Raw genomic sequence first — 22,774 nt, 5'->3', positions numbered from 1 at the left:
AACCTGGGTCAGAGTGTGTGAATGAGAGGTGTATTTGTGTGTATGTGAATCATATTAAGTCAGTGTCAGCGAGGGGAAATGAAGCATATTTATATGCTGCAAGCATATTTGTTGTTGTTTTTTTACTCTCCACCTTCTTATGAGATCCTGTCTCTCTCAATCTTCACCAATCTGTATGTGTGTCTTCCCATTAATGTCTTCTTGTGACTCTCTAACACCACTTGTCATCCATTTCTGCCCCCCTCACACCTCACTCGGTTGTGCCTCTTCTGCACCTCTTACTTCTCCTTCCCAAATAACCCACATTTGTCTTCTATCTCACTTAAAGGGACACTATAGTCACCCAGACCACTATAGCTCATTGAAGTGATCTGGGTGCACTGTCCCAGGTCCCCTAACCTTGCAAAGGTAATTATTGCAGTTTTTAACTCCACCTGCAGGGTTAACTCCACCTCTTGTGGCTGTCGACCAGACATCCACTAGAGTGACTTCCGGGTCGTTTGGTGAATTTTGATCCCCTAACTCATGGGTTCTTAACCCGTGGTATGCATACGCTCACATTAGTACTTCCCCCAAAGGAATTACTAACCTGTCTTGCCACAAGGCCAGACAGAATTCTGGATACTTTTTTTTTCACATTCGCTACAGCTGAGTGCCCAAAAGATAGATGCTTTCCTGTGGGGTTTTACATGACGCTGGATGTCATGTATGAGGTTTTACATGACGCTGGATGTCATGCATGAGGACGTCCAGCATCAGTTAGGTCAGTGGTTCCCAACCTTTTTTCACTTGAGTACCCCTTGGCAGCCCATCCCTGCCTGCACCGCCGCCATTGCTGATTTTTCTTTTTTTATTTGCATACCCCCATTTTATCCCTGGGTATGCAAATAAGAATTAAAAAATAAAAAATCGGTAATAGCGGCGGTGCAGGCAGGGAGACCCTGGGTCAGAGGAGAAGCATGGAAAGAATGGGACAGAGCAGAAACAGAGGGAGTCTGGGGCAGAAAAACATGAATTTGAAATAACAGCAACTATATTAATAACAAACATTTCACAAATTTGAGGGGTCAATTTATGGAAATGGGCTGCCAAGTAAAAAAAAGTCTATGAACCACTGATCTAACTGATGCTGGACGTCCTCACACTATGCATAGTGGGGAAGTACTAATGTAAGCGCGGCCATTGTCGTGCATGCACTTTAGGTCTTGATGGAGCGGAGGCAAAGCCTGAACCATCACAGAGGGACATCGGCGCTGGAATCAGGGTAGTGACAAAAGGATTTTTTAACCCCTTCTGCACTACGGGAGGAATGCGGGGAGGGCCGTGACAGAGGAGGGCAATATAAGGAGCTATAGTGCCAGGAAAACAACTTTGCTTTCCTGGCACTTTAGTTTCCCTATAATTTTTTAAAACAATTCAATTAATTATAATTTCTTTAATTTCCGCTTTCTTAAATTTTGGACAATATAAAACATTCATGACACATTTATGTATTCCTAAGCATAGTTAACTCGCTTAAACAGCAAATAAGTAATATATAGGGAGTTGTACAAAAAGAATGATGTAAGCAGGCAAGCAATGTAAGCAGGCAAGACCTGTCAGTCCGCCCCTGAGTGTATTTGTGGATGGAAATTATACTGTGTGTAGAGAGGGGAAAGGGAATATAGTGTGTGTGTGTGTGTGTGTGTGTGTTTAGGGACTCTAGTGTATGGGAGAATACAAGCTATACAGTGTGTGGGGTCTGCACTGTGTGATAGGAATAGCAGCTGTAATGTGGGGGCGGGGTAGAGGCTGTAATTAGGTCGGGATGAAGAAGGGCTGTACAGCTGTGCTGTGTCTGGGGGTAGGGGCTGTACTGTATATGTCGGGTTAGGGGCTTTAAAGTGGGGGATAGGAGCTATACTGTGTGCAGGGATAGGGGCTGTACTGTAGGGGGGGAAAATGGGGGTAAGCGGCTGCACAGAAGGGGGTAAGCGACTGCGCAGAGAGGGATAGGAGCTTCACAGAGGGGGAAAGTGCTGCACACAGGAGGGGTAAGAGGGTTGCACAGAGGGAGAGAAGGGGATGCACACGGGGAAGGTGTTGCACACAGATGGGGAATGGGGCTGCACGGAGGGGAGAAAGGGGCTACAGAGAGTGGGAAGGGACTGCATAGAGGGGCAAGGGGTTGCACACAGATGGGGCAAAGGGGCTGCACAGAGAGAGGGTAGGGGCTGCACAAAGGGGGAAGGTGTTGCACACAGATGGGGAAGGGGGCTGCACGGAAGGGAGAAAGGGGCTACAGAGAGGGGGCAGGGGGGTTGCACAGAGGGAGGGTAGGGGCTGCACACAAGGGGAAGGGGCTGCAGAGAGGGGGAAGGGACTGCATAGAGGGGGCAAGGGGTTGCACACAGGGGGAGGGGGCTGCACACGGGGGGGGGGGGGGTAAGTGGGTGCACACAGTTGGAAGGGGGTTGCACAGATGGGGTATGGGCACCACACAGGAGTGGCAAGGGGCTCACTGTTGTGGGGGTAAGGGCTTAAAAATATTACAACAATGACAATGCAATGCAAAGAAATAACAATAATACACCTTCCTATTTGTTGTCCCCCTCCCTTTGGCTTACCTTGGGCCAAAGAGGGTAGACACAATGATCTAGACCTTGCCTGGCTGGGGGGACTCTGCTCTGCACGATGCAGAGCAACACTCTGTGTCTGTCACTTCTTGCTGTCAGACAGTGGCAGTGCTGAAGGGCTGCTGCTGCCTGCTGGACAGGCAGTGAGGGGGATCTTATTTTGTGCTGAGCATGAGGAGAAGGTTCCTTACCACCCCTACCCCCAGGGTCCCCCCGGGCAACAACCCAACCCCAGAGTCCCCTCCGGTCCAACTCCCTACACCACATGTCCCAGTCAGACAGTTAAAAACAGGCAGCATACGGGCCCCAGCTTACCTGGTGCAGCAGTCACTGAGTCTGAGACTCATAGCAGCCAGCTATCTTCTGCATCCGCCCACAGCACTAGGAAGAATCTGATAGCAACAGCAGGAGACCATAGTGCGGCCAGGCCCCCTGGAGTGCAATTGCGACCCCTGCGACCACTGTAGGTACGCCACTGGGCCAAAATAACATAACCCAAGAAATGGACTTCCGCTTGATCAAACAAACACTTCTCCAGTTTACAATACAGACCATTGTCAAGAAGTGTTTGTAAAAGCTTAGAGACGTGTACGTGATGTGTACTTAGGTCAGGGAAATATATCAGAATATCATCCAAGTACACTGTCACGAACGAATATATGAAGTCTCTGGGGACATCATTGATAAAATCTTGGAAAACCGCCGGAGCGTTGCATAAGCCGAAAGGCATGACTGCATATTCATAATGTTTCTGGTGTTAAAGGCGGTTTTCCACTCATGCCCCTTTTTTAAGCGTACCCCTCAGATCTAGCTTGGTAAAGACAGAGGCCCCTTTTAGCCTATCAAAAAGCTTGGTGATAAGGGGAATAGGATACACATTTTTTATCGTGATCTTATTCAACCCTCTATAGTCTATGCAGGGGTGTAGATCTCCCTCTTTTGGGGATACAAAAAAGAAACCAGCCCCACCCGGAGATGAAGATTTATGAATCTTTGCTAATATACTCCTCCATGATAGTACTCTCCTGGGGAGACAAGGGATAAACCCTTCCTGTGTTCCCTGTCTATAAAATTAGCCGATTATCGATGTTGATTAGATAATCAATACATTTTTCTAGAAGGACTGGAAGATCTCTGGCTGCCACCTCATCCAGGATGTTCTCATTAATCCTTTCCATGAACGCAGAAACCAAACCACTATTGGTTCAATTCACCTCAGAGGCAAGAGTACGGAAACGAATAGCATAATCCACTATGGATCTGTTTCCCTTCTTAATCCTCATAAGTGATTTAGCTGCACTCTTCTCTCTGCTAGGTGGATCAACAGGGGTCAAGTCCTGGGGAATAAAGTGTGCCCCCCCCCCCCCCCAAAAAAAAAATAAAAAAAATTTGAATGCATACATAAACATGTGCACACATAAACACACACACACACTCAGGTGCACACATACATTCACAGACACACACACATGCATATACACACAGATACACACACTCACAGACACACTCACAGACACACACAGACACATACATACACACACAGATACACACTCTCACATAAACACACACACTCACAAATTATTCATATGTTTTTTTCATTTTAAAAAATCCACCCAGCCTCCCTACCTGGAGAGCTGGCGTGGACCTGTCCCTAGGGGCCAGTGGGGCTTCAGTGCGGCGGGCGCCTGTCTTGCTGTCAGACGCGGCGAGGGAGCTGTGTCCTCTCTGCTCCCTCTCACCGCACAGGCTGTCTACTGATGCAGGGAGCCAGAATATGACATCATATTCCGGCACCCGTCATCAGCAAACGGCGCATGAGGGAGCAGAGCAGAGAGGACACAGCTCCCTAGTCGCATCTGACAGCGAGACAGGCGCCTGCCGGGGGGGGGGGGGGGTTCATCAGGCCTCTTGGGCCCCCCCATGACAGGGGGAACATGGGAGGCAGCATTTTTTGCCGCCCCCTGAGTGCCTGCAGGACCACAAACGGAAACGGTGTTCCTGCTCTAAAAAATGTTTTCTCCAGTTTACAACACAGACCATTGTCAAAAAAAAAGTGCAGGAACGCCGTTCACACACGTTCCTGCAGGACTTAAGCCCTGTGGATCAAACACTTTACACTTTTGTTTGCCTCCCATAAAGGATTAGCCATTCCAAGGCCTTGTCGATTAGTTGATGCATAAAGAAACCGACCTTGTACCTTTCAGTGGGAAAAGACCTGGGAGACATTTCAAAATGAAACTCTATCTGGTTTATAAACCTTCGACAGGTCATATATGTCAGGATCGGGACAGGGATCCAACACGCAGAGTACAAACAGGTACAGGGTACGTATACCGGACCTTAGAACGGCCGGACTAACGTAAGTAGTAGTAAAGAATGGTCTAAAGACAAGCCGAGGTCGAGGGAGCGAGAGAGCAGGTAAACGAGAGACAAGCCGAGTCAAAGGGTAATAGAGGTAAACGAGGTAGAACAGACAAGCCGGGTCAAAACCAAAGAAACTAACAGAATACAAGAGCACTGAGTGACTAGACAAGCTAGAACCACGACAGGGCAATGAACAAACGTAGAAAGCCCTCTTTTATACCCTGATTCTAAACAGGTAATCACGCCCCCGACGAATCCTCATTCGTGCTTGGGGCTTGATTGACAGATCGGGTTGGGTTGTCGTCATGACGTCGGCTACTGAACGCCGCGTCATAAAAGGAAGTGGATCCCTCGCGGCCGGCGTGTAAACGACCGAGGGAACCGCGAGGAACGAGCGATTCAACCCTTTTGCGAGGAAGAACACCCAAGTGTCTCACCTCCACAGAGGTAGAGACAGCAGGTACCCTGACAATATCTAGGAGATGGTGTTAGGCCAAATATTCAAGGGTATGTACACTTTTGATCAGGGCCATTTGGATGGTTTCTATTATCATTATGATTTTAAAATGAGCTAAACAACTATGTGATAATAAATGACTTCATATGATCATTATCCTTCAATAAAATGTTTTTTTTTGCATGATCAGCAATGTATATATATATATACATATATATATATATATATGATATATGATATTTTTTGACATTTTAATAATTTGAAATAAATCAATTTAAATTGTTTTCAAAAGTATTACATTATTTCAAAAGCTAATCCAAACATATTAAGGCAAGAATGAGAAAAAGAGATAACAAAACCATAAAATTAAAAGTGGAGTTCTTCAGAAGTAAGATTACTCCTAATTTAAAATACTGGTGACCTTTCAAACAGCTTTGGCTGTGAAAAAGTCATAGAAAAACATTTTTTGCTTTTGTTATTTTACATTTTTTTCCCCAGATTTTTTTTTTAATTTTTGGAAATAAAAAAAAATAAAAAAAATAAAAATGCAAATTCACAGAACAATTAGACCAGAATAAGGGTTGGATCGTAATGGTTATCAGGTAAAATAAACGTATTATTATTATGTTATTATTTATATAGCGCCAACAAATTCCACAGCGCTTTACAATGGGTGGACTAACAAACATGTAGTTGTAACCAGACAAGCTGGATACACAGGAACAGAGGGGTTGAGGGACCTGCTCAAAGAGCTTACATGCTAGAGGGAGTGGGGTAAAGTGACACAAAAGGTAAGGATAGTATTAGACTAATGACAGTTGCAAGAGAGGAATCAGTCGGGAGCTATTAACAGTTTAATTGATGCGCTTTTATGAAGAAGTGGTTTTTTTTTTTTTTTTAAATTCTTTATTTTTGGTGCAAATAGGATGAACATACACTCCTGTGGCGCCACAACAGCAGGCACAGGTGGGGTAATGCTTACAAGGTATACAGTTGCACATTTTTATGATGAAATAGGGTAACATGCTAAGGGAACAGGCTAAAAACATAAACCTATCACACAAGATCCGCACAATAACAGTGAGTTGAATCATAGAAATCCGTGCCCAGAGAGGTCGTAGCCAAACTCTCAGTGAGAGGAAGCAGATTGCTGCAGTGTATACTGACAAAAGCTTTAGACTCATCAGAACGTTCAACAGATAGCATGAGAGAACAAGACAATATAGTTTCACGACTAGGCACAGATATAGCATGAATGGCAACAGTGTTGCACATGGTATAAACAATAGGCATGTCTAGCAATCTTGATTACACATGGATTGGCAGACTAAGTCTGAAGGCCCCTCTTGTCTCTGCCCAATGCTAGTGTGGACAATGTGTTAAAGGCTTAAAGCAGAAGGCATATGACAGGGAACATAGTTCAAGTAACAGCTTATGGTTGAAACATGCGCGAGTGTAAGCTGGAATAGTTATATGAGTGTCATGGATATTTGCAATAAGTAATAAGTGTTGAATGCGTTTCTGTGGCATTGTGTGAGAGAGAGATATAGCGTAAACACAGCCACCAACATACATGTGTCAGAAACCCTGGTGTGTACAGTCAGTGTCCGTGAGCGTTTGGGCAGCGTTCAATAGTGATCGTGGGGGGAGCCGTCCTCTTGCTGGATAATCACCCCATTCCTTCAGGTGGGAACCGTGTCTGCAGCAGTGGGGGTTCATGGTGGTAGGCATTCAGCCAGGAGTTAGCCGGTTGCGCCCTCCAGCTCCGGGCCTGTAGCATGGCCGGCATCTTGCGTCCACGGATTTGGGTACCTCTGGGGGCCGGATCCTTCCCTGTCGGGATAGGCCTGGAGGCCTGTATGGTGGTGTAGCGCCGCCTTCGGTGGGGCCGGCCTCCGCCTGTGTGGTTGATGCGCCAGGGTTGGGCCCCTGGTGGCCTGCGGCCCAGATGGGCTAGCGTGGTGAGGTGTGTGCTGCTGTATCAAGGCTGTGCCCAAGGGTAGCCCAGGCCTGCTCCGGTCGACACCGCCACGTTGATCCCCTCCACTCCCGTTCTCCTGTTGTAGTTGCTGCTTTGCTGCTTGTCGGGCCTCAATTCGTGCCCAGAAGGTGTTAAACAGCGCGTTCAGGCGGGTGGTGAGTGAAACGCTTGGTTGGGGGTTGCATTTCAGCGGCAAGTCTCCTGTCATGGTAATATACCCCAACACGCAGGAATAGTTCACAGTCAAGAGACAAGAAACAGAGTTCGTCTTACCGGACCTTAGAATGGCCGGACTAGGACGAGAGAAAGACAGAGTCAGAACAAGCCGAGGTCAAGGGAACTGAGAGACAGCGTAACGTAGAACAAGCCGAGGACTGGTACACAGAGGACAAAACAGCGGATAAGCAAGCAAGGATAAGGAGAGAGCGGAGTCAGGAACAAAGCCAAGGTCAAGCACCAAAAAACCAACTGAACGATACAAGCACTAAAGGGAACTGGACAGAAACCACGATAGGGCAAAGAGCAAGGGAAACAGGTGAGTATAAATACCCTTAAGGTTCACTTTGATTGGCCCCTGTCATATCCACGCCCCCAAAACGTGAGTGTATGGGGAATGTGGCCTGACAGGGGCCAATGGGAGACTGATTCTAATTTAGTCTCCCACTGTTCCTTTAAGAGCGCGCCCGAGACGCGCGGCGCGCTCTTAGTGTCGGGCGGGACATGTGACCGCTTCTCGCGGTCACTGCCCGCCTGACTGATCCCATCGTTGGCTGAGCCGCGCGCGGCTCGTGCAGGAGCAGGACCGCGCGCGGCGAGAAGGGAGGACCCCGGCCGGCCCCTGGAGAGGGTAAGTACCGCTACATCCTCCGCATGGCTGTACATCCGCCATTTTAGCGTGGCGAGCTGCCTGCATATCTGGTGCGTGATTTGTGCTGTAGTCAGCGTTGAAGGGCCACAGAGGTGTGCTGGTCGAGAGTGTGTGGACCGGGATAACCCCCACCGGTCCTGGGGGGGGGAAGCAACCGTGTGCTGCGGGCGTTGCTCGTAGTTGCGGGCTGGGAGAGCGGCCGCCTCTCCCCTGCCCTGCTTGGCATATGCTCCAGACCTCGGCTCGGTCATTTCGGCGGGTAAGTTGGGCGTCGAAGGGTGTCCCTCGGGTCGCCGGTTGCTGCGGAGCAAATTAGGGTGAGTAGGGGTGCAAGATTAGGCAGATAGCCCCCGATTTCAGCCGGTATTTAGACCAGGGCCTAGGAGCTCGAAGCATGTGCGACTGTTCAGCTCCACAGTCAGGCCACGCCCCCAAGAAGTGGGTTTTTAATGAGTTTGTGAAGGAGTGGAGACTGGGTGAGCATCTAATGGAGGAGGGAAGTGAGTTCCATAGGAACGGTGCAGTCCTCGAGAAGTCTTGAATGCGAGCATCAGAGGTGGGAGTACGGACAGAAGATAGACGTAAGTCTTGAGCAGAGCGTAAGGCCCTAGACGGGACATACTCGTGTATTAGGGAGGATAGATATGTGGGAGCAGCATTATGTAGAGATTTGAAAGCAAGAACCAGAATTTTAAATTGAGCCCTATATCTTACAGAAAGCCCGTATAGGGACTGACAGAAGGGTGAGGCGTGGGAGGTGCGAGCGGACAGGAAGATGAGCCTGGCCGCCGCATTCATTATGGACTGTAACAGCGCAAGTTGGGAGCACGTAAGAACACTGAGAAGCGGATTACAGTAGTCAAGATGAGAAAGGACAGTGGAATGGACAAGCACCTTAGTCGCATCTGGCGTTAAGTAGGGTCGGATGCGTGCAATGTTTTTGAGATGGAAGCGGCAGGATTTGTGATAGACTGAACATGAGGCGTGAAGGAGAGGTCGGAGTCAAAGAGAACACCTAGGCAGCGAGTCTGTGTGGTGGAGCTGATGGTAGCACCGTTGACTTGGAGGGAGACAGACACAGGAGTAGCAACACTTGAGGGAGGATAGAACAGAATTTCAGTTTTGGTCAAGTTGAGTTTAAGGAAGTTAGAAATAGCAGAGAGGCAGTCAAAAACACTGGTCAAGAGGGATGGGGAGAGATCAGGAGAGGACAGATAGATGTGTGTGTCATCCGCATAGAAATTATATTGGAAGCCAAAGGAGCTAATGAGTTTACCAAGGGATGCAGTATAGATAAAGAACAGTAGGGGACCAAGTACTGAACCATGGGGGACACCAAGATAGAGGAGTTCGGGAGAAGAAGCAGAGCCAGAGAGAAACACTGAAAGAGTGCTGGGAGAGGTAGGAGGAGTACCAGGAGAGAGCAATATCTTGTAGACCGATATTGCAGAGGATGAGAAAAAGCTGTTGATGATCAACAGTGTCAAAAGCCACAGAAAGGTCAAGGAGAATTAGGATAGAGTAGTAACCACAAGATTTTGCAGCAAGTAGATCATTGGATACTTTGATCAGTGCTGTTTCCACAGAGTGCTTTACGCGGAAACCAGACTGAAGCGGGTTTAGCAGAGAATTGGACTCGAGGAAGTCTGTCAATCTCTGATTTAAATTTTTTCAGATATATCCATGCCAGCACTATAGATGACTAATACCCATGCTTAAGAAATAAGAGAGAAAGAACTAAAGAAGAAATATAAACATGAATAAAAGCTGCAAATCAATTAATATAGAAAACTATTTACTGTACAATGAGTAAGATACTTTTGCCAAAAGATGAGCTAGAACAGCGGTTCCTTCCCGAAATGTGTGCAGCGGCCCAATCTTCCCCTATACACTGCACCCCGCACACGCGCACACTGCAACCCTCACACACACTGCACCCCTCACACCCACTGCACCCCTCACACACAAACTCCACCACTCACACACACACACACACATTGCGCCCCTCACACACACACTACAGCACCTTTCCCAGCAGATCCCAGGTGAGTTGTCAAACTGTTCTTAAACAGTTTAACTACTTACCCTGGAAGGGCACTACTGGCACCATTACCACTACAAAGTGATGTAGTGGTTATTGTGCCAGGATTGTTTCTTTAAATATTCTACCAGTGCCACTCCCAAGATCAGGTTCTGAAACTGTGCCTGAACAAACAGGGGCCCAGTATATGCAGCAGCGCTGTACATATATACAACCTAGAAAAAAGTTTGGACTTGGGGTGCCTTGGAAAAATATTGAAATATTAAGGGTGCCTTGAACTAAAAAGTTTGGAAACCACTGAGCTAGAATATCTAGCCACAATCTAAATGGTAATGATTAATGACGGTATTAAGTAAGCTAAGTAGCTGCAGAATATATGCGTTCAGGAGACACATAAGCTCCAGCTGCCCATGACAAGGCCAAAAATCTTGTTGAGAGAGCATGAAGATCCAAGGGAACTGAAACTTAAGAGGTTTGATAGGCTATAGAAATAGCAGAAACAATCGATCAATCCAGTAGACTGAAAGACAATGGACCAAAGGACCAAATCAGCGATTTGGTCCATCCCCTTTAGATACACAGCTCTGCTGCTGGAAGGGGAGACCGACTGTCTCCCCTTTGGCTAAACAGCCCTTTGCTGGAGGACAGGACCGACCGCCTCTGCCCCCAGTAGCTCAGCCTGCCACTGGGGAATGTAGACTGGGCTCCCAATTCCCTGCAATTCACTCTGCCGCTGGGGAATGGAGACTGAGCTCCCTATTCCCTGCAGATCACACTGCCGCTGGGGAATGGAGACTGGGCTCCCAATTCCCTGCATATCACACTGCCGCTGGGGAATGGAGACTGGGCTCACAATTACCAATAAATCACACGGCCGCTGGGGAATGGAGACTGGGCTCCCATTTCCCTGCATATCACACTGCCGCTGGGGAATGGAGACTGGGCTCACAATTACCAATAAATCACACGGCCGCTGGGGAATGGAGACTGGGCTCCCATTTCCCTGCATATCACACTGCCGCTGGGGAATGGAGAATGGGCTCCCAATTCCCTGCATTTTGCACTGCCGCTGGAGAATGGAGACTGTGCTCTCCTCTTCCCGTAACTGTACCTGCCGCTGGAGTTCCTCCCAACGTGCCAGCTGGCCCTCTCTCTCTGCCCTGTCTAGCAGAATCGCGAACACTGAGTTCCTCACGAACCGCACAGATCTCTCCAGTGGATCGGGTCTGAAGAAGCTTAGGTGGAACCACACCATACGGTCATACTCTCTCAGAGAGTATCTGTACTCCACTGCTGGTTCCATCCTGGTGCTGTCAGGGTCACTGTGCTGGGACATGCGTTGCAATTAACTTGTAAATCCAAAGAAATGGTGTCTCCTGTAGCTGTCCTTCTGGCTGTAGGAACGATCCCACCCCGTCACCAATTGTAACGTTACCCCCAGGCATAAAATCGGTTAAAAGCCATTTAGTAGATCTTCCCCTTCCAGAGAAACAGGCACAGCTACTGTAGACACCAATCCAGCGAACCGGAGAAGCATATGAATGCCGTAAACAGCTGAACCGGAACCATACGAATGCTGTAAACAGCCGAATAGGAAAAACCATACAAATAGGTTTACACTCCTAGCAGTCAAACTGGAACAGCATATCATAAATCCCCCCCAAGAACGAGACAAAGCTCCATGTTGAGGGTCAAGCAGTGAAGAGACAGAGCTGTGGGTTTATTGTTCTTATATACACATTAGTACCACCCACAGGTTTTGGAAAACAACCAATAAACACGTACACTACACTCAGACACTCCCACACAAAATCCTCCCCTCTGCCTGTGATACAATTACCTTACACAATGGGTAATGTAATTATCACAGACAGAGAAATACAGTTTTTTCCACATTATTCATAACTTTAAAAGTATGCATCTCACATTCACATAAAATTTACATTTTCAGAATCAGCATACTCCAAATACAAACATACGTCAAAATCCTACAAATTGGTCCAGTGGTTCAAAAGATAGATCGTAATCCTTTGTGACCAAATGAAGCATGGCTTTTCTGCCCAAAACCAGTTCCACAGAGTCTATCCTGGAGATAATTGGGAAGTAATTCAATTATCTCCAAGGACAGAGGCAAAACTCCATTAAGCACATGGCAGTAAAAAGACAGTAAAATACAATAAAATACAAAAGGTTACATTTATTACATAAAATACAGACATGCAACATATCCCCAGATAGCTTAGGTCTGAGCACACATTATTACTGAATGGCGCTCAGACCACACACATCCAGTTCAATTGCCATGGAGCCAAAATCTTTCCCATAGTCTTTCATTATACAAATGGGCTCCATGGCATAGCTATCTGGGGTATCACCGCTATCTGGGGTATCAACAGGGCAAGCACCGAATGACCCGGCTTTCATGTCTTTGCAGGGGAAAATCAAGCGTTTCAACATGGGGCCATAGTCTAAAGGCAGCAGGCGGGCAACCAGGCTCCTCCAATGCACAGTGGCGAGATTGGTCTCATCACAATCAGATTAATTTAGGTTGGAGGTGGGGCGATAAACTACAGGAACTTATTCGCCAAGAAGCTTTTTGGATCTTTAATCTTAAAACTCTCCAGCAAGGTCTTAACGCAGAAATAGATCTTCAAGGCCTTATATAATATGTTTTTTTTTCCTTTTGGTTTTTATACCTGTTTTGCATACAATGTATCCATTTTTTATAGTAATATTGTGTTATTTGCTACTTCTTAAGGTTTTTTTTATATTTTTTTAATATATAAATTTTATATATATATATTATATTTCCATATTTTTTATTTTTTATATTACATTTGTTATTATATTTTATATTTTTATATTATTTCCCATCATCATAACTTATACATCTATTATTTCTATCCATTTTATATTAAAGTATGTTTCCATTCCCTTAGACACAGCACAGTATACTAGTTAGGTCTGCTGTTCTTTTTGATGTTCATACACCACTTAGATTTTGTTATTGTGTTTATGGCGACTGTTCGCCTGTTCTGTCTTATTTTCCCTTAAGATTTTGTGTGGGTATACCTTTTGCGCGTGCCCATGCTTTTTCAGTAACATGAGCACGCGCTGTGCCAGCTGCCTCTGTTTTTATTCAAATGCCACATTCATACGAACGACCACGCTAATTGCCTTGGTCGCACAGGATGTACGTCATTGAGTTCCGAAATGGAACGCACGCCAAGTATCAGGTGAAACGGATCCACAAGAATTACCAGCACTATAAGAAGTCCCCATTATGATGGATTCCCATAGATCCCTTAGGAAGTTCCCTTTTGATTGGAGGAAAGGCGTTGGATTTAACTACAATATATGGATTTTTATGGATTTTGTTTTTTACTATTTTAACTTTGTTTGACTATTTGTTTTTTATTCTTCAATCTGCTGCTGTTGGTATTTCAAGATCTCACCAAGCTGCTGCTAAGTTCCACCTTCTGTGGAGATATGCCTATGATTTCTTCCTGTCTGTAAGTGCATTCTAATAAATATTCTTTTGGTTTTAATAATACCTCACTATGTGCGGTCTTTTTCCTTTTCATATATAAACCAAGAATTTTCACCACCTGAGATTTACAACGCTCCTGATTCATTTTAAACCCTGGTTGAGTGAGAAGCCTGATTTATCATACGTTTGTGAGTTTTCTACCAACACCACATATCTTTTTTGCTTTATTTGACTGTATTACGCTATGTTTTGTTTGTCACTATTATAGATCTGGTATTGATCCATCCATCCTGGTTCATATTTCCAGGTTGTTAAAATTTTTTCATATACGTATACTGAGTGTTTTTTCCCTCTTTTCTTTGTTTTAACTATTTGTTGGGTGTCTGTGAGGTACACTTTTAGTTTTACATATTCAATATTGTTGCCTTTAGTGTGTATATTTCCTGTTTTTTAATCTAATGGTAAGGATGATTTTTTTATTTACAGGTATTTAGCTATTTCCTCCTCACTATTTTAAGAGTGGGGGGGATACATTTTATTTGAGGCGGGGTGTCTAGGGACTTGGGGACCCGTAGTCAGCTTGGGGGGGTTATGTTTAAATTTTGCCCCCCCCCCCCCCCGCCACCCATGGTAGGGGGCTCAGGGGACAATAGGTCCCCACTTATTTTCATTTTGGGTGGGGGGGCAGTTGGTCCCCCCCATTGTCATTTTGGGTCCCCACCCGCCACTCATATGTGGGGGCCGGAGGGGCCAGACAATAGGTCCTCCCCCTCTATTTTTGCTAGGGCCCCCTCCCATCGCTCATGGATGGGGGCCGAGAGGGGGGCAGTTGGTCGTCCCCCCATATTATCTTATGGCTCCCACCCGCCGCTCATGTGTGGAGGCCGGGGGTACGGACAATAGGTCCTCCCCCCCTATTTTCACTAGAGTTCCAACCCGCCACTCATGGGTGGGGGCCGGGGACGACGACAATAGGTCCTGCCCCCTATTGTGTCACCAGGTGCATGAGTGGGGGCCCCTGTGGATTACTTTTAAAGGTGCCCAACTAATGGGGCATTTTATTAGAATGTTGGGGGGGGGGTCTTTTTTTACAGACATGCCCCTACTCACCAATTTAGGTCTTTCAGCCGTTTAGTAGATAGCTCCCTAATACCGTTGGAATTAGGGAGCTATATACTCGCGGCACGAATAGGATTGGAGTTTCATTAATTTGAATATTTAAATTTCATTTCATGGCCTCTATACCTTCATCGTGAGGGATTACAGTGAATAAACTCTGTATATCATAAATAGTTAAGGTGACTGTTTTTTCTGGGTGTAGGAGCTGATCCAATTCAGATAGTAGAGAACTTGTATCTTTAAGAAATGTTGGTAACTTTTGAACAGGATCTTTGAAAATAAAATCAAGATATATATATATATATATATATATATATATATATATATTATTATTATTATTAAAGGAAATTACATAATTCAAAGTCTGCATTTAATCCCTTGGGTATAATTGTACCTAGTGTTTGTATCCATCACATCTCTTGCTGCCCCAGCATTTTTTTTAATAAAATCTTCCCCTCTCCAGTGTTTCACTTTTTCAATAGCCATAAAATTAAAGGACCACGATAGTGCCAGGAAAACATACTTGTTTTCCTGGCACTATAGTGCCCTGAGGGTGCCCCCACCCTCAGGGTCCCCCTCCCGCCGGGCTCTAGGCGGTGGAAGGGGTTAAATTTACCTCTTTTTTTTCCAGTGCATGAAGTGGTCTGGGTGCCTATAGTGGTCCTTTAACCCCTTAAGGACACATGACATGTGTAACATGCAGGGCTGCCATCAGAAATGTTGGGGCCCCTGACAAAGCACAAGGTCTGGGCCCCCCCCCCCCCCATTCCCCCCACCTCCTCCCTCCCGGGCCCGCCCACGCCCTACCTAGTCCGCTGACAATGATGCGGGACTGAATGAGGCCCTGGGGAGATAGCGCAGCTAAGCGGACAAGGGCACATGTAGGAGTGTGGGGATAGATGCAGGGGAGGGTCTTTGATAGTGGGTGTATTGTGTGGGTGGGGTTAGGGCTATGTGAGCTAGCAGGGGGGAGGTCTTACCTCAGTGCCACTTGGGATTTGGGCCAGTGAACAGCTTCCCGCCCGCCCACCCCGCGTAGGTTTAGTTAGTCACAGCGAGTCGGGGGTATGTCCTTGCAAATTAAGTTTGGTTATGTTAAGGATGGAATAAGTTCCTCATGTTTACAGGTCTCAGCCTCCCCTGCTTCAAAAGGATTAACTTTAGGTTGCCTGAGGTCTCGTGCCCATCGAGCGTGGATAAGGTCGGCTGATGGCAGGCATTGGAATATGTTTTTTATGACGGGGGGGGGGGGGGGGGAGGTGAGAGGCAGTGGTGTTTAGGAGCCACTGCAGGTTTTTATTGGCAAGGACGGGGGGTTCTCTGTATAGCACTGTATGTTGAGTTGTTTATATATATATATATATATATATATATATATATGTTATTTATGTTTATTTGTTGCTAACAATTTCGTTACAGAAAGAAGAGTTTAATATATGGAGTTATGGGTGTGTTATACAGTAATTTATTTATGTTATAATAAATGCTGTGGCCTGTTCATCCATAACACGTTGTCTGTCGTTATTGGGGGGAGGTTGAATGGGGTTAATTATGTTTATGCTTCTTCGTAATTCCCCACTACGTACATACATGGTGTGTATAGTGGAAGTGAATTAGAATGTGTGTAATGGATGTAGTGTTTGTGTCTATTAGATACTGTTTGTGCAGTGAATGCGGATGCAGTGTGTATAGTGAATGCAGAGTGTGTTTGAGTAGTGGATGTAGTGTGTGTACAGTGATGTAGTGTGTGTTTGTGTAGTGGATGTAGTGTTTGTATGTACTAGATGAAATGTGTTTAGTGGATGCAGTGTCTGTAGTGGATGTAGTGTGTGTATTAGACGCAGTGTCTGTGTATAGTGAATGCAGAGTGTTTCAATTTGTGGTGTAGTGTGTGCACTGTGAATACAGGATGTTTGTGTAGTGGATGCTGTGTGTACAGTTAATGCAGGGTGTGTGTCAGTATAGTGAATCCAGAGTGTGTGCATAGTTTAGTGAATGCAGAGTGTGTGTTAGTGTGTAATGAATGCAGAGTGTGTGTTAGTGTGTAGTGAATGCAGAGTGTGTCAGTGTAATGAATGTAGTGTGTGTGTAAATTTGTAGTGAATGCAGAGTGTGTGTTAATGTGTAGTGAATGCAGAGAGTGTGTTAGTGTAGTGAATGCAGAGAGTGTTAATGTGTAGTGAATGCAGAGAGTGTGTTAGTGTGTAGCGGATGCAGAGTGTGTGTTAGTGTAGTGAATGCAGAGTGTGTTAATGTGTAGCGAATGCAGATTGTGTGTCAGTATAGTGGATGCAGTGAGTGTGTTAGTGTGTAGTGTATGCAGAGTGCATGTTGTATTAGTGAATGCAGTGTGTGTATTGTATTAGTGTATTAGTGTATGCACTGTGTGTGTTAGTGTATGCAGTGTGTGTGTGTGTGTGTTGTATTAGTGTATGCAGTGTGTGTGTTGTGTTGGTGTATGCAGAGTGTGTCGTGTCCGTGTATGCAGAGTGTGTGTTGTGTCAGTGTATGCAGAGTGTGTGTTGTGTTAGTGTATGCAGTGTGTGTGTTGTGTCAGTGTATGTGGTGTGTGTGTTGTGTTAGTGTATGTAGTGTGTGTGTGTGTGTGTGTGTGTTGTGTCAGTGTGTGCAGTGTGTGTGTTGTGTCAGTGTATGCAGTGTGTGTGTGTGTTGTGTATGTAGTGTGTGTGTGTGTGTGTTGTGTCAGTGTATGTAGTGTGTGTGTGTGTTGTGTTAGTGTATGTAGTGTGTGTGTGTTGTGTTAGTGTATGTAGTGTGTGTGTTGTGTTAGTGTATGTAGTGTGTGTGTGTGTTGTGTTAGTGTATATAGTGTGTGTGTGTGTTGTGTCAGTGTATGCAGTGTGTGTGTTGTGTCAGTGTATGTAGTGTGTGTGTGTGTTGTGTCAGTGTATGTAGTGTGTGTGTGTTGTGTCAGTGTATGCAGTGTGTGTGTTGTGTCAGTGTATGTAGTGTGTGTGTGTGTGTAAATGTGCAATCTGGGGTGAGGGGGAGGGGGGGCATTTTAACATTTTTTTTTAAATTTAATTAAATTGTTTCTCCCCCCTCCCTGCTTACCTGTGTCTAGGGAGGGGGGAGATTCTATCCCTGGTGGTCCGGTGGCATGGTGGGGCCCCCCGGCTTCCCTGTTATTGCAGAGGGGGCCCAGGCAGCACACTGCCTCTTCTCTTCTCTCCACCAATAACTCTCGCGAGACCCGCGGAGCGTTGCCATGGCAACCGGGTCTCGCAAGAGTTATTAGCAGAGACGAGAAGAGTCAGTGTGCTGCCTGGGCCCCCTCTGCAATAACAGGGAAGCCGGGGGCCCGCGGCTGCACACATAGCGATATTCGCTATCTATGTGTGCAGAGAAAGAAAGTGGGGCCCAGGACCGCCAGAGCAGTCCGGGCCCCCCAGGGCCGCCGGGCCCGTGACAACCGTCATGGTTGTCACCCCCTGATGGCGGCCCTGGTGACATGTAATGATTCCTTTTCATTCCAGAAGTTTGGTCCTTAACCCCTTAAGGACACATGACATGTGTGACATGTCATGATTCCCTTTTATTCCAGAAGTTTGGTCCTTAAGGGGTTAAGGGGTTAAGCAACTTTGGATAACTCCATGTTTTTCTTAACTTGTACAGGTACACTATGATAGAAAAATGGATTTGTTTATATTCCTAACATGTTCTTTCATATGGGTATGGACAGCTCGGGTGGTTCTTCCTATATAAAAAAGATTGCATGGACAAACCAAACCATAGATGATATTGTTAGAGTGACAAGTGATTACATCTCTAATCGTATAATTCTTATCAATATATGTAAACTTTTTTATAGTTCTTTACCTGGCACCCGTCGCCAAGAGGGTTCCATAATGGTGGAAACCCTTACAGATATTTAAAAAAAATAAAAAATATTTAACATCAAATATTTAGGTATGGAACATAATTTAATATAAAAAAAATATTTCAAAAATGGGAGAAAATAAGAATTTTTTTAATTTTTTTAGTTCTACGTGACATTCTAACTGTGAATGTCATAATACTGTTTGCTTTTACTGCAGTAACATACACATATTTGTATTCAGCGATGTCTCATGTGTAAAACAGTACCCCCTATGTACAGGTTTTATGGTGTTTTGGGAAGTTACAGGGTCAAATATAGCATGTTACATATTTCAGTTTTTTCACATTGAAATTCGCCAGATTGGTTACGTTGCCTTTGAGACCATATGGTAGCCCAGAAATAAGAATTACCCCCATGATGGCATACCATTTGCAAAAGTAGACAACCCAAGGTATTGCAAATGGAGTATGTCCAGTCTTTTTTAGTAGCCACTTGGTCACAAACACTGGCCAAAGTTAGTGTTAATATTTGAAAATGCAAAAAAATTATTTGAACGCAAATTTTGGCCAGTGTTTGTGACTAAGTGGCTACTAAAAAAAACGAACATACCAAATTTGCAATACCCTGGGTTGTCTACTATTGCAAATGGTATGCCATCATGGGGATAATTTTCATTCCTGGGCTACCATACGGTCTCAAAGGCAACCTGGCGAATTTTAATGTGAAGTGCCATTTGTGTGTGAAAAATGCAAAAAATGTCACTGTCACTGACGATATCGTCGTTGTAATATATTTTACTGTTTTGAAACACTAATATTTGTGTTCAGCGAAGTCTTCCGAGTAAAGCAGTACCCCCCATGTACAGGTTTTATGGTGTCTTGGAAAGTTACAGGGTTAAATATAGTGCTAGCAAATTAAATTCCCTATAGTTTTCAGCATGGGTTGTCAGGCAGGTCCCGCTAATTGTAATTAATAAAATGACCTAATATTGTAAAATTATTACATAAATATATGCGTAGAATTATTATATATATATGTGTGTGTATATATATGTGTGTATATATATATATATATATATAATTTTTTTTTATTATTTTTATTTATATATAGGTATATATTTAGTGATATATACGTATATACTTATGTATATAGATATATATATATTATTTCGTTCTACATGTATTTTGATATCAATATATATATATTAATTTTAAAATACAGTTAGAACGAAATTACGCATGTTTATATATTTTTTATGTATTTATTTTGTATTATTTTTTTATTTAATTTTTTTACGTATTTATATATTTATTTCTTATTATATGTAAATATATATATAATATAAATTATATATATATTTAATCAATATCATTGTACGTGTATTTTGATATTAATATATATAATTATGTATATATTAATAATAAAATACACGTAGACAGTGTATGTATATTTATGTGTATATGTGTATATGTGTATATATATACTTAGATCATATATATAATAAATATATATATGATCTAAGTATATATAATGTTATTTTTACACTGATTTAACATCTTTTATTTTTTTTTCAGACAGCAGAGGGAGTACCTGTCATTGCAGGCACTCCCCCTGCTGGCATTGACATGGACGGCTATGCCGTCCATGTGATCGCGGGGTCCTCGCCGAAGAGGACGGAGGGGGACTCCCTGGGCTCCCAGGTAAGTCCCCCATACCGCGATCGCCGGCGTGGGATCGCCGGCGACCGGGTAAGTATATAAGACATTTAGAGCCATCTAAATAAGGACGGCATAGAACGTCCTGCGGTCTTAAGGGGTTAATCTCTTCTTTTATTAGTAACCTGGGTCTGAGCCTCACAAACACCAATGGCAGAGTATCTCTTCTCTAAAAAGCCTCTTGATTTTTTTTTCTGCCTGTATAAAAAAAAATCCTCATGTGTATAATTCTACTTCAGACTCATACCATACCATCTCATCATCCCCAGTCTTCCATGTTTCTCATCCCCTCCCCCAGCAGTGTCTCACATCTCCCCAGCTTCTTCAGCCTCTCCATGTGTCTCATTTCCCCAACACTCCATGTGGCTCATTCCCCACCCCTACATTTGTCTCATCCCTCTACATCTCAAAGAAAGATTGTTTTAAACCAGACCTGAACAACTTGGCACCAGGTTAAACTTCTTCGGGCTGCAGATACGTTTTTAGTGCCTCACTTTCCAAGTAAATGTATACCATTACATATAAAGATACAGATACACACACATTGACAGCATACAAATAAAAAAACCGACATACATGCAGATACACACACTGACAGATACACACACACACACACAGACACACACTGACAGACATGCAGATACACACAGACATATGAATACACCCACATACTGACAGAGATACAGATACACACATTGACAGACATAAATTGACAGACATAAATACACACACACACTGATAGACATACAGATACACAGACACACAGATACACACACACACTGATAGACATACAGATACACAGACACACAGATACACACCAGTAGACATAGATACAGAAACAGACACACACTGACAAACACATATTCACATACATACAGATACACACACATACATACGGGTACACACACATACTGGCAGACATACAAATACACACACACATTGACAGACATACAGACACACACACACACAGTCAGACATATGGGTACCCACACATACAGGCAGACATACAGACACTGACACACACTAACAGAAACAAATACACACCCACACATACATACAGATACACACACACTGATAGACACACATATATAGACAGACATACAGATACACACACATTTAGACATACAAATGAGCACACACAAATAGACACACAGATATGCACACACTGGCAGTCATACAGATACAAACACACTGATAGACACAAAGATACACACACTGACAGCCATACAGATACACATACACACTAAGAGATACGCACACACTGACAAACATACAGATACACACACTGACAGACATACAGAAAAACACACATACTGACAAACATAAAGATACGCATGCAGGGCAAAATATACACTTTTATAGACACCCTACCTGATGTCCATCCTGCAGGCTGAGGATGTTTAAGAGTTATTGTGGTGGAATCTCGGTAAAAATAAATTTAGTAGGCCGAGATTACCACGTGGCATGTGTACGTGCATATGCTGACGTATCGATCAGTTGGTTGCACGAGGCAAGATACGATCAGTAGTGTACGGAGCATGTGCAAGAATACAGGATGTAGTATTCCCCTCCTCCATTGTGCTGGACAGGCCATGCGGTCAAGCAGGAAGTTAATTCTTATTTGTATTTGATTGGTCAAGAGAATGTGCGGGTGGAGCTTAATATGGGAGGAGTTATGTGCCTATATAAGGAGCCTGCACTATTGTCCGGGGCTCAGAACTTGCTGTATTTTGGTGACATTAGTCCCTCTGAGTCCCGATCGGTGATCCAATAAAGAATCTCTTCCTTCCTGAAGAAACCTGTGTCCATCTCTCTGTGCTTGGCTTCCGTCAGTTTCTCCGGTATCATTTGGTGCATTGGCCGGGAAGCTCATCGTTCAACGGTAGCTGAGAGGCAGAGGCGTGAGACGGTCTATCTTTGCCCACGTTCTCTGCGGCTGCACCCCTGAACTTCTGCGTGGACCTCCCTTCGTCTCGGCGCCACTGGTCTGTTGTCCAGGAGATCATCGGCCTCTACGTAAGAAGTGCTGGGGTGTCCCCGTCGATGAGTGTGAACTCAGGTTCAGGAACGAGGAGGGTAAGACAACTGTTTTAGACGGCAGACCCACTAGGGGTATACCGATTGTGCGGTAGGCCCATAAGGGGTTTGAATTGTGTATGGAATCTGCCCCCTCTGTCGGAGGGAAGGAGCGAAGGCGCACCGCTCAATCGAACGCTCTTTAGTAAGACCGTTTGATTTGGTTACTCAGGCGGGGTTCTGGTGTAAATAGCCCTAGCCGGACAC

This window comes from Pelobates fuscus, chromosome 3 (genome assembly GCF_036172605.1).
Source record: "Pelobates fuscus isolate aPelFus1 chromosome 3, aPelFus1.pri, whole genome shotgun sequence".
Taxonomy (NCBI): Eukaryota; Metazoa; Chordata; class Amphibia; order Anura; family Pelobatidae; genus Pelobates; species Pelobates fuscus.
The sequence above is the reverse complement of the archived record's forward strand: the minus strand, read 5'-3'. Positions refer to the sequence as shown.